This window comes from Triticum urartu, chromosome 6 (assembly GCF_003073215.2).
Source record: "Triticum urartu cultivar G1812 chromosome 6, Tu2.1, whole genome shotgun sequence".
NCBI classification, from domain to species: domain Eukaryota; kingdom Viridiplantae; phylum Streptophyta; class Magnoliopsida; order Poales; family Poaceae; genus Triticum; species Triticum urartu.
Genome location: NC_053027.1, coordinates 51,824,314 through 51,835,123, shown reverse-complemented (window position 1 = coordinate 51,835,123; position 10,810 = coordinate 51,824,314).

Genomic DNA, 10,810 nt, shown 5'->3' with positions numbered 1-10,810 from the left:
ATGCACTTATGATTGGAACTATTAGCAAGCATCCGCAACTACTAACGTTCATTAAGGTAAAACCCAACCATAGTATTAAGATATATTGGTCCCCCTTCAATCCCGTATGCATCAATTTCTATGCTAGGTTGAAGCTTCTGTCACTCTTGCCCTCCAATACATATTCCTATCAACATACAACTAACCCTATGGCGTGATCCACGCGCGCGCTCATATGATGGGCACCAAAGGACAGCAACATAACCACAAGCAAATTAAATCAATCATAGAAATTCATCAACCACCGATAGGACAACGAAAATCTACTCAGACATCATAGGATGGCAACACATCATTGGATAATAATATGAAGCATAAAGCACCATGTTCAAGTAGAGGGTACAGCGGGTTGCGGGAGAGCGGACCGCTGTAGATAGAGGGGGGAAGGTGATGGAGATGTTGGTGAAGATGGCGGAGGTGTTGGTGTAGATTGCGGTGATGATGATGGCCCCCGGCGACGTTCCGGCGCCACCGGAAGCGAGGGGGAGAGAGCACCCCCTCCTCCTTCTTCTTCCTTGACCTTCTCCCTAGATGGGAGAAGGGTTTCCCCTCTGGTCCATGGCCTCCATGGCATGGGAGGGGCGAGAGCCCCTCCGAGATTGGATCTGTCTCTCTGTCTCTCTCTGTTTCTGCGTTCTCAGATTCTACCCTTTCACCGTTTCTTATATTCCTGGAGATCCGTAACTCCAATTGGGCTGAAATTTTAACACGATCTCTATCCGGATATTAGCTTTCTTGCGGCGAAATAAGGGCATCAACCACCTTACGGGGTGGCCACGAGGGCCTAGGGCGCGCCTGACCCCCCTGGGGCGCGCCCCCTGCCTCGTGGCCCCCTCGGGGATCGTCTCGCGTTGATTTTTCTTCCCAAAAATCACATATATTCCAAAAAAAATCTCCGTCAGTTTTATCCCATTTGGACTCCATTTGATATGGATTTACTGTGAAACAAAAAACATGCAACAAACAGGAACTGGCACTTGGCACTGGATCAATATGTTAGTCCCCAAAAATAGTATAAAAAGTTGCCAAAAGTATATGAAAGTTGTATAATATTGGCATGGAACAATAAAAAATTATAGATACGACGGAGACGTATCAGCATCCCCAAGCTTAATTCCTGCTCATCCTCGAGTAGGCAAATGATAAAAAAGATAATTTTTGATGTGGAATGCTACCTAGCATAATCTTGATCATATATCTAATCATGGCATGAATATTAAGACACGAGTGAATTCAAAGCAATAGTCTATCATTTGACATTAAGACAATATAATACTTCAAGCATACTAACCAAACAATTATGTCTTATCAAAATAACATGGCCAAAGAAAGCTCATCCCTACAAAATCATATAGTCTGGCTATGCTCCATCTTCACCACACAAAGCATTCAAATCATGCACAACCCCGATGACAAGCTGAGCAATTGGTTCATACTTTTTAACGCGCTTCAGGTTTTTCAACCCTCACACAATACATGAGCGCAAGCCATGGACATAGCACTATGGGTGGAATAGAATATGATGATGGAGGTTGTGGGGAGAAGACAGAAAGGAAGAAAGTCTCACATCGACGCGGCTAATCAACGGGCTATGGAGATGCCCAGCAATTGATGTCAATGCGAGGAGTAGGGATTGCCATGCAACGGATGCACTAAGAGCTATAAATGTATCAAAACTCAAACTGGAAACTAAGTGGGTGTGCAACCAACTTGCTTGCTCATGAAGACCTCGGGCATTTGAGTAAGCCCATCATCGGAATATACAAGACAAGTTCTATAATGAAAATTCCCACTAGTATATGAAAGTGATAACTCAAGAGACTCTCTATATGAAAAACATGGTGCTACTCTGAAGCACAAGTGTGGTAAAAAGATAGTAACATTGCCCCTTCTCTCTTTCTCTCTCATTTTTTTTCTTTTTTGGGCCTTCCTTTTTTTGGCCTTTCTATTTTTTTTTCTTTTTTTTGGTCCGGAGTCTCATCCCGACTTGTGGGGGAATCATAGTCTCCATCATCCTTTCCTCACTGCGGAAATGCTCTAATAATGATGATCATCACACTTTCATTTACTTACAAATCAATATTAGAACTCGATACTAGAACAAAGATATGACTCTATATGAATGCCTCCGGCAGTGTAACGAGATGTGCAATGATCTAGCATAGCAATGACATCAAAAAACGGACAAGCCATGAAAACATCATGCTAGCTATCTTACGATCATGCAAAGTAATATAACAATAAATGCTCAAGTCATGTATATGATGATGATGGAAGTTGCATGGCAATATATCTCGGAATGGCTATGGAAATGCCATAATAGGTAGGTATGGTGGCTGTTTTGAGGAAGATATAAGGAGGCTTATGTGTGATAGAGCGTATCGTATCACGGGGTTTGGATGCACCGGCGAAGTTTGCACCAACTCTCGAGGTGAGAAAGGGCAATGCACGGCACCGAAGAGGCTAGCAATGATGGAAGGGTGATAGTGCGTATAATCCATGGACTCAACATTAGTCATAAAGAACTCACATACTTATTGCAAAAGTTTATTAGCCCTCGAAGCAAAGTACTACTACGCATGCCCCTAGGGAGATAGATTGGTAGGAAAAGACCATCGCTCATCCCCGACCGCCACTCATAAGGAGGACAATCAATAAATACCTCATGCTCCAACTTCGTTACATACCGGTTCACCATACGTGCATGCTACGGGACTTGCAAACCTCAACACAAGTATTTCTCAATTTCACAATTACTCAACTAGCACGACTCTAATATCACCACCTTTATATAGCAAAACTATTGTAAGGAATCAAACACATCATATTTAGTGATCTACAAGTTTTATATAGGATTTTACGACTAACCATGTGAATGACCAATTCCTATCATCTCTCTAAATAGATATAAGTGAAGCAAGAGAGTTTAATTCTTTCTACAAAAGATATGCCCACACTCTAACAAATATAAGTGAAGCAAAAGAGCATTCTATAAATGACGGTTTTCTATGTGAAGAGGAACAGGCAATCCAAACTTCAAATGATATAAGTGAAGCACATGAAGCATTCTATAAAGCCATAATCAAAAGATTTAAGTGAAGTGCAAAGAGAATTTTATAAATCAACCAAGGACTATCTCATACCAGCATGGTGCATAAAAGAAAAATGAAAACTAAATGCAAAAGACGCTCTAAGATTGCACATATCGCATGAACGAAACGAATCCGAAAACATACCGATACTTGTTGAAGAAAGATGGGATGCCTTCCAGGGCATCCCCAAGCTTAGATGCTTGAGTCTCCTTGAATATTTACTTGGGGTGCCTCGGGCATCCCCAAGCTTGAGATCTTGCCTCTCTTCCTTCTTCTCACATCGAGACCTTCTCGATCTTCGAACACTTCATCCACACAAAACTCAACAGAAAACTCGGTAAGATCTGTTAGTTTAATAAAGCAAATCACTACTCTAAGTACTGTTGAAAACCAATTCATATTTTGTTTTTGCATTATAGGTACTATAATATAACTTTTCCATGGCTTAATCCACTGATATAAATCCATAGTTTCATCAAAACAAGCAAACTATGCATCAAAAACAGAATCTGTCTAAAACAGAACAGTCTGTAATAATCTGAACATTCACCATACCTATGGTACTCCAAAAATTCTACCAAAATTAGTAAAAATAAACAATTTGTATAGAAAGACAGTGCAAAAAGTTTTAGAACTGTTTGATGTTCCAGTAAAAAATTTAAAATCGCGCACTACAGCCAAAGTTTCTGTCCTGCACCACACAAACGAACAAGCACTGTAAAAATCCTAAAGGCAAACCTTGGCACATTATTTTTATTTTTAAAATTTATAAAATCACACAACATAACTTCCGGGTTGTCTCCCTGGCAGCGCTTTCTTTAAAGCCATTAAGCTAGGCATATAGTGCTCAAGTAATGGATCCACCCGGATCCCAAGGTATATCAAAGCCAATTTGAATCAAAAATGATTTGTAATTTAGTAGTGAGCACAAAGTAACATATATCAAGCAATGACGAAGTCTATCTCTCTTCCTATGCATCGGCATGTTATAAAAGGACAATTCATGCACACATAGTAAAGGCCAATGCATAGTATAAACAGTTTCTTGCAATTTTATCATATTGGAAACATAAAGAGGCGGGGATGTAGTTCCTATCTCATAATAATTGCAAGTAGGAGCAGCAAGCACATGCATATTATATCTATCAAAATCATCATGTGTAATAGTAAAACGCAACCCATCAATATAATCCTTAATAAGGGTAAACTTCTCCGATGTAGTGTAGTTGGGAGAATTCAAAAAGATAATAGGACTATCATGCGTGGGTGCAATAGTAACAATATCATGTTTAACATAAGGAACTATAGCAAGTTCATCTCCATAAGCATAATTCATATTGGCATCTTGGCCACAAACATAGCAAGCATCAAGTTCATCAAAAAGGGATATTTCAAACGAATTAAAGGGCTCATAACAATTATCATAGCATTCATCCTTCGGTAAGCACGAAGGGAAATTAAAAATTGTATGGGATAAAGAGTTACTCTCATTAGAAGGTGGGCACCGGTGATCAATCTGCTCTTCCTCCTTTTGTTCTTCGCTCTCCTCCTCATCTTTTTCATCCAATGAGCTCACAGTTTCATCAATTTCTTCTTCCATAGACCCCTGCAAAATATTAGTCTCTTCTTGGAGAGCGGATGAGTCCTCAATATATGGTTTAACATAGGCATTAGAAGCATAATTATCATAACAATATTTAAGTATGGCAAAATTTTCAGATTTGTAAAGAGTAGCATCATACTTTTCAATCAAAGAAGCAATTTCATAAGCACCCTTAAAAGCAAAAAATTCTTCAATTTGTTGAACATCATAGTAATTATAAACACCCTTAGCATACGAAGATACGGTTTCATTATCGCTAAACTCACATTGGTAGGTAAGGTGTTTCTTAGGGTTTTCAGAACAACAAGTAACATCATATATTTCACATAAATTCCAAGCATAGCACTGCAAACGATGAATTTGATCCAGTAAAAGTTCCCCTTTTCGAGATAAGCAGTGTCGCGCATAACAAGCATGCTCATCTAAACATTTGCCCTCAACTAAGCTAGATGGGGTTTTAGCACGAGCACAAAGGGATCGAAGATGATCCAAGTAAAAAGGTTTAGGAGTGTGATAGATTTTGAGTGGTTCTTCAACCATTGGTGTAGCAGGTACAACTAATTTTTTTGGTATTTTGCATTTCCTACCCATAACTAAAGATAGAAAACAACTTAGAACATCAAATAAAAATTACTTAGTGATAAAGCAAACAAGCACACACGAGAATATTCACCCCACGCTATTGCTCCCCGGCAACGGCGCCAGAAAAAGGTCTTGATAACCCATAAGTATAGGGGATCAATTGTAGCCTCTTTCGATAAGTAAGAGTGTCGAACCCAACGAGGAGCTAAAGGTAGAACAAATATTCCCTCAAGTTCTATGGGCCACTGATACAACTCTACGCACGCTTAACATTCGCTTTACCTAGAACAAGTATGAAACTAGAAGTACTTTGTAGGTGTTTTTGGATAGGTTTGCAAGATAATAAAGAGCACGTAAATAAGAAGTAGGGGCTGTTTAGATAAAGAAACAATAAAGTAAATATAGCGAGTGTGGAAAAGTGGTGGTAGGAGTTGCGAAATTGTCCCTAAGCAATTGACTACTTTACTAGACCGATAGCAAGTTTTTATGTGGGAGAGGCCACTGCTAGCATGTCATCCCTGACTTGGAATTCTATGCACTTATGATTGGAATTATTAGCAAGCATCCGCAACTACTAACGTTCATTAAGGTAAAACCCAACCATAGCATTAAGATATATTGGTCCCCCTTCAATCCCGTATGCATCAATTTCTATGCTAGGTTGAAGCTTCTGTCACTCTTGCCCTCCAATACATAGTCCTATCAACATACAACTAACCCTATGGTGTGATCCACACGTGCGCTCATATGATGGGCACCAAAGGACAACAACATAACCACACGCAAATTAAATCAATCATAGCAATTCATCAACCACCGATAGGACAATGAAAATCTACTCAGACATCATAGGATGGCAACACATCATTGGATAATAATATAAAGTATAAAACACCATGTTCAAATAGAGGGTACAACGGGTTGCGGGAGAGTGGACCGCTGTAGATAGAGGGAGGAAGGTGATGGAGATGTTGGTGAAGATGGCGGAGGTGTTGGTGTAGATTGTGGTGATGATGATGGCCCCCGGCGGTGTTCCGGCGCCACCGGAAGCGAGGGGGAGAGAGCCCCTGTGACGCCCCGAGACCGTTGCGCCAGGTGTCGTCCAGTTATTCGCTGCTGTTGCCATGTCTTTTGCTTGCGTGTTGCATTTCATCATGTCATCATATGCATTGCATCATCATTTTTTCAAAACCTGCATCCGTCCGGGTTTCTCGTCGTTCCGTCCGTTGTCCGTTCTGAGCCCAGACACACTTGCACGCGCCCGCGGCATGTCCGAAATATTATTTTATAAGTCACCGAAAAATATTCTCGGAATGGGTTGAAAGTTGGCATGCGGTGTTGTTATGTTGTAGGTAGGCCACCTGCCAAGTTTCATCGCATTCGGAGTTCGTTTGATAGCCCAACGGATAACTATAGCGACATTATAGTCGGTCTAATATCGGACGTTTTCGGTTTCCGGAAACAGACGCCGGGTCTCTCCCTTCTCTTGTCTCAGTCCGAGGCCTTCTGCACAGCCCACAAGCTCCAACCTACCACTCCTCGCGTTTGGAGCCGTCGGATCATGATCGGAGGCTCCGAAAACCTCTCCTAACCCCTCAAACCCTAACCCTGCCTATATAAGGAAACCCCTCCTTCCAAATATGGTCATTCCTTCCCCTCCACCTCCAATTCCGCGCCCCTAATCATCAGCGCCGCCGACCACCTCCATTTCCGTGCCGGCCGAAGCCCCCTCCGCCACTTGGCGCATCTCCACTGGCTAGCGCCACCGAAACCACCGGCCTCCACCACTCCTACGCTGCCACGTCGCCTCCCTGCCTCTGATCCACCGCGCCAGGCCTGCGAGGCCCATCCACAGCCCGCCTCGCACCGCACCGGGCCCGAGCCACCGCCGTGCGCACACAGCTCCGCAGGCGCCCCTGCCCCGAGCTCCTTCCTGCTCGTCCCCGCCACCTGGAGTTCGTCGCCTCGTCTCGCACTTTGCCTCCTCGCCGGACTTCGTCGCTCGTCGCCGGACCTCGTTCAGGCCGCCACCGCCCCGCAGATGAGCGCCACTGCCCCGCGCCTCCCTCTTCCTTCCCTGCGTCTCCCGCTTGTCCTCACCCAGTCTCTCTCTCTCCAGGGCGTCGTTCGTCACATCTGGAGCCTCCCCCCGAGCGCCCGGCCACCTCTGACACCGGATCCGGCTTCCCCAGTCCCGGATCTGTCCATTCCTGCCGGTACCGCCTCGCCCCGCCGCCTCAGGCCACCACCGGTCCCTGCCGCCGCCACCATGGCTCGCCTCGGCCTCGGCGGGAAGTCGGGGACGAGATCCCCCTCGCGCGGGCCGCCTCCCCTTCGCCCGTTCCAGCCCAACCGCGGCCTCTTGCTTGGCCCAGCTCCAAGCCTGCCCGCCTCACCACCGAACCGGGCCTTAGCCCATGAGTGAGCAGCTCCTCCAGCCCCTCTGTGCGGTTTGGGCCAGCCAGATTCGGCCCATGTCACATTTTTTTTCCGTTCTGCGATTTGTCTATTTATCGAGAGTTTGCCTGTTTTACAGAAAACCCCTTGTGCTTCATGCATTTAATAACTTCTCAACTGTGCATCATATGGAAAAACTTTATATATGAAATATGCTTAGAATTTCATCTAGTTTAATAATATGCAACTTTCATCCATGTTAAAAATGCTTAAACTGTTGTTTGCATTAATTTACTCCTATGCCATGCTAAAATGATTTAATTCATAACTAAATAACCGTAGCTCCAAATTTAATAAACTTTATATGTAAATGGGGTGAAAAATGCCTAGATTATGATGGTGCACTCATCTTGCATGTTTAACAACTCTAAAATAATGTTTAGGGCAGAACAGTACCAAACCTAAATTATGCACATGAGGAGTTTCCGGACTTGTTGTTTTGTTGTTCCAGCCTCATTTAAACTTGCCTAGATTAGATAGTTTCATCATGCTTCCCCTCTTGCCATGTTTAACAACATTTAATATTGTTGGGTACATAAACGAGATCGAACTAAATAACTTGCATGTGGTGTTTCGTCAATATGCAACGGAGTTGCATGTTGAACTCCACTTAATTTGTAGGATTGTTTGTGCATTTCGCCATGCCATGCTTCATTAAACCGGACATGCATCATACTTGTTTGCGCATCATGCCATGTCTATGTGGTGGTTTTTTACTATGTTGTTTGCTTCTTTCCGGTGTTGCTTCTTCGGGTTGGTTCCGTTAACGTCGTTTGTGAGGAACCGTTCGACTACGTCCGTTTGTCTTCTTCATGGACTTGTTCTTCTTCCTTGCGGGATCTCAGGCAAGATGACCATACCCTCGAAATCACTTCTATCTTTGCTTGCTAGATGCTCGCTCTTTTGCTATGCCTATGCTGCGATACCTACCACTTGCTTATCATGCCTCCCATATTGTTGAACCAAGCCTCTAACCCACCTTGTCCTAGCAAACCGTTGTTTGGCTATGTTACCGCTTTGCTCAGCCCCTCTTATAGCATTGTTAGTTGCAGGTGAAGATTGAAGTTTGTTCCTTGTTGGAACATGTTTACTTGTTGGGATATCACAATATATCTTATTTAATTAATGCATCTATATACTTGGTAAAGGGTGGAAGGCTCGGCCTTATTCTTGGTGTTTTGTTCCACTCTTGCCGCCCTAGTTTCCATCATATCGGTGTTATGTTCCCGGATTTTGCGTTCCTTACGCGGTTGGGTAATAATGGGAACCCCTTGACAGTTTGCGTTGAATAAAACTCTTCCAGCAATGCCCAACATTGGTTTTACCATTCGCCACCTAGCCTTTTCTTTTTCCTTGGGGGTCGCGCGCCCAAGGGTCATCATTATTTTAACCCCCCGGGCCAGTGCTCCTCTGAGTGTTGGTCCGACCGAGCAGACTGTGGGGCCACCTTGGGGCAACTTGAGGTTTGGTTTTACTCGTAGGATGTCTCATCTGAGTGTGCCCTGAGAACGAGATATGTGCAGCTCCTATCGGGATTTGTTGGCACATTCGGGCGGTGTTGCTGGTTTAGTTTTAATTTATCAAAGTGTCTTGTAGAACCGGGATACCGAGTCTGATCGGAATGTCTTGGGAGAAGGTCTATTCCTTCGTTGACCGTGAGAGCTTGTCATGGGCTAAGTTGGGACACCCCTGCAGGGATTTGAACTTTCGAAAGCCGTGCCCGCGGTTATGGGCAGATGGGAATTTGTTAACGTCCGGTTGTAGAAAACCTGAAGTTGACCTTAATTAAAATACATCAACCGCGTGTGTAACCGTGATGGTCTCTTCTCGGCGGAGTCCGGGAAGTGAACACGGTGTTGGAGTTATGCTTGACGTAGGTTGTTCTAGGATCACTTCTTGATCATAGATTTCTCGAACGTGCTTTGCCTTCTCTTCTCGCTCTCATTTGCGTATGTTAGCCACCATATATGCTAGTCGCTTGCTGTAGGTCCACCTCATACCTTTACCTTACCTATAAGCTTAAATAGTCTTGATCGCGAGGGTGCGAGATTGCTGAGTCCCTGTGGCTCATAGATACTTCCAAAACTAGCTTGCAGGTGCCGATGTTACCGAGCAGATGACGCAACCAAGCTCAAGGAGGAGCTCGATGAAGATCTTGTCCTTTGTGTTGTTTCGTTCTAGTTGATCAGTAGTGGAGCCCAGTTGGGGTCGATCGAGGACCCTGTCGCATTTGGGGTTCTTCTTTTATTTTGGTTTCGTAGTCGGACCTTGATTGTATTTGGGTGATGTAATGCTTTATTCATGTAATTGTGTGAAGTGGCGATTGTAAGCCAACTATGTATCTTTTCCCTTATTGTATTACATGGGTTGTTTGTGAAGATTACCTCACTTGCGACATTGCTTTCAATGTGGTTATGCCTCTAAGTCGTGCTTCGACACGTGGGAGATATAGCCGCATCGAGGGCGTTACAAGTTGGTATCAGAGCCTTCCCCGACCTTAGGAGCCCCATTGCTTGATCATTTTAGCGGCCGAGTTGTGTCTAGAAAAATGTTTTGAGTCCTTTAGGATTATATATATCGGAGAGTTAGGAATTCTTTTTACTCCTCAGTCCCTTCATCGCTCTGGTAAGGCATCCTGACGTAGAGTTTTGACTCTTCTCTTCTCAAATTTCACTAAAAAAAATTTAGGATCACGTGGGTATCTTGGAATCGTTCCGATGGTTTTGTGACGAGAACATTGTTCTTGGTGCCTCCTATTCCCGGGAGTTGAGCTCCGAGGTGTTGTCGTCACAATTTTATCGTTGCAGTTCTGGAATACCTGAGTTTAGTACGTCGACATCAAAAATCTCTTTTATGCAGTTCGTTGGTGAGATAACCTCGACGCCACCCAGTACTGGGGCGGGAGTTCGAGAGTATTGCCATAACTCGTATAACGGATGCTTTTCGAAGGTTGAGGTAGACGATTTCCGAAGGTTTCTTGGTTATGTGTTGAAGGATGGATACAGCTGGATGTAGGATTTGCTAGATTTGGGTGAGA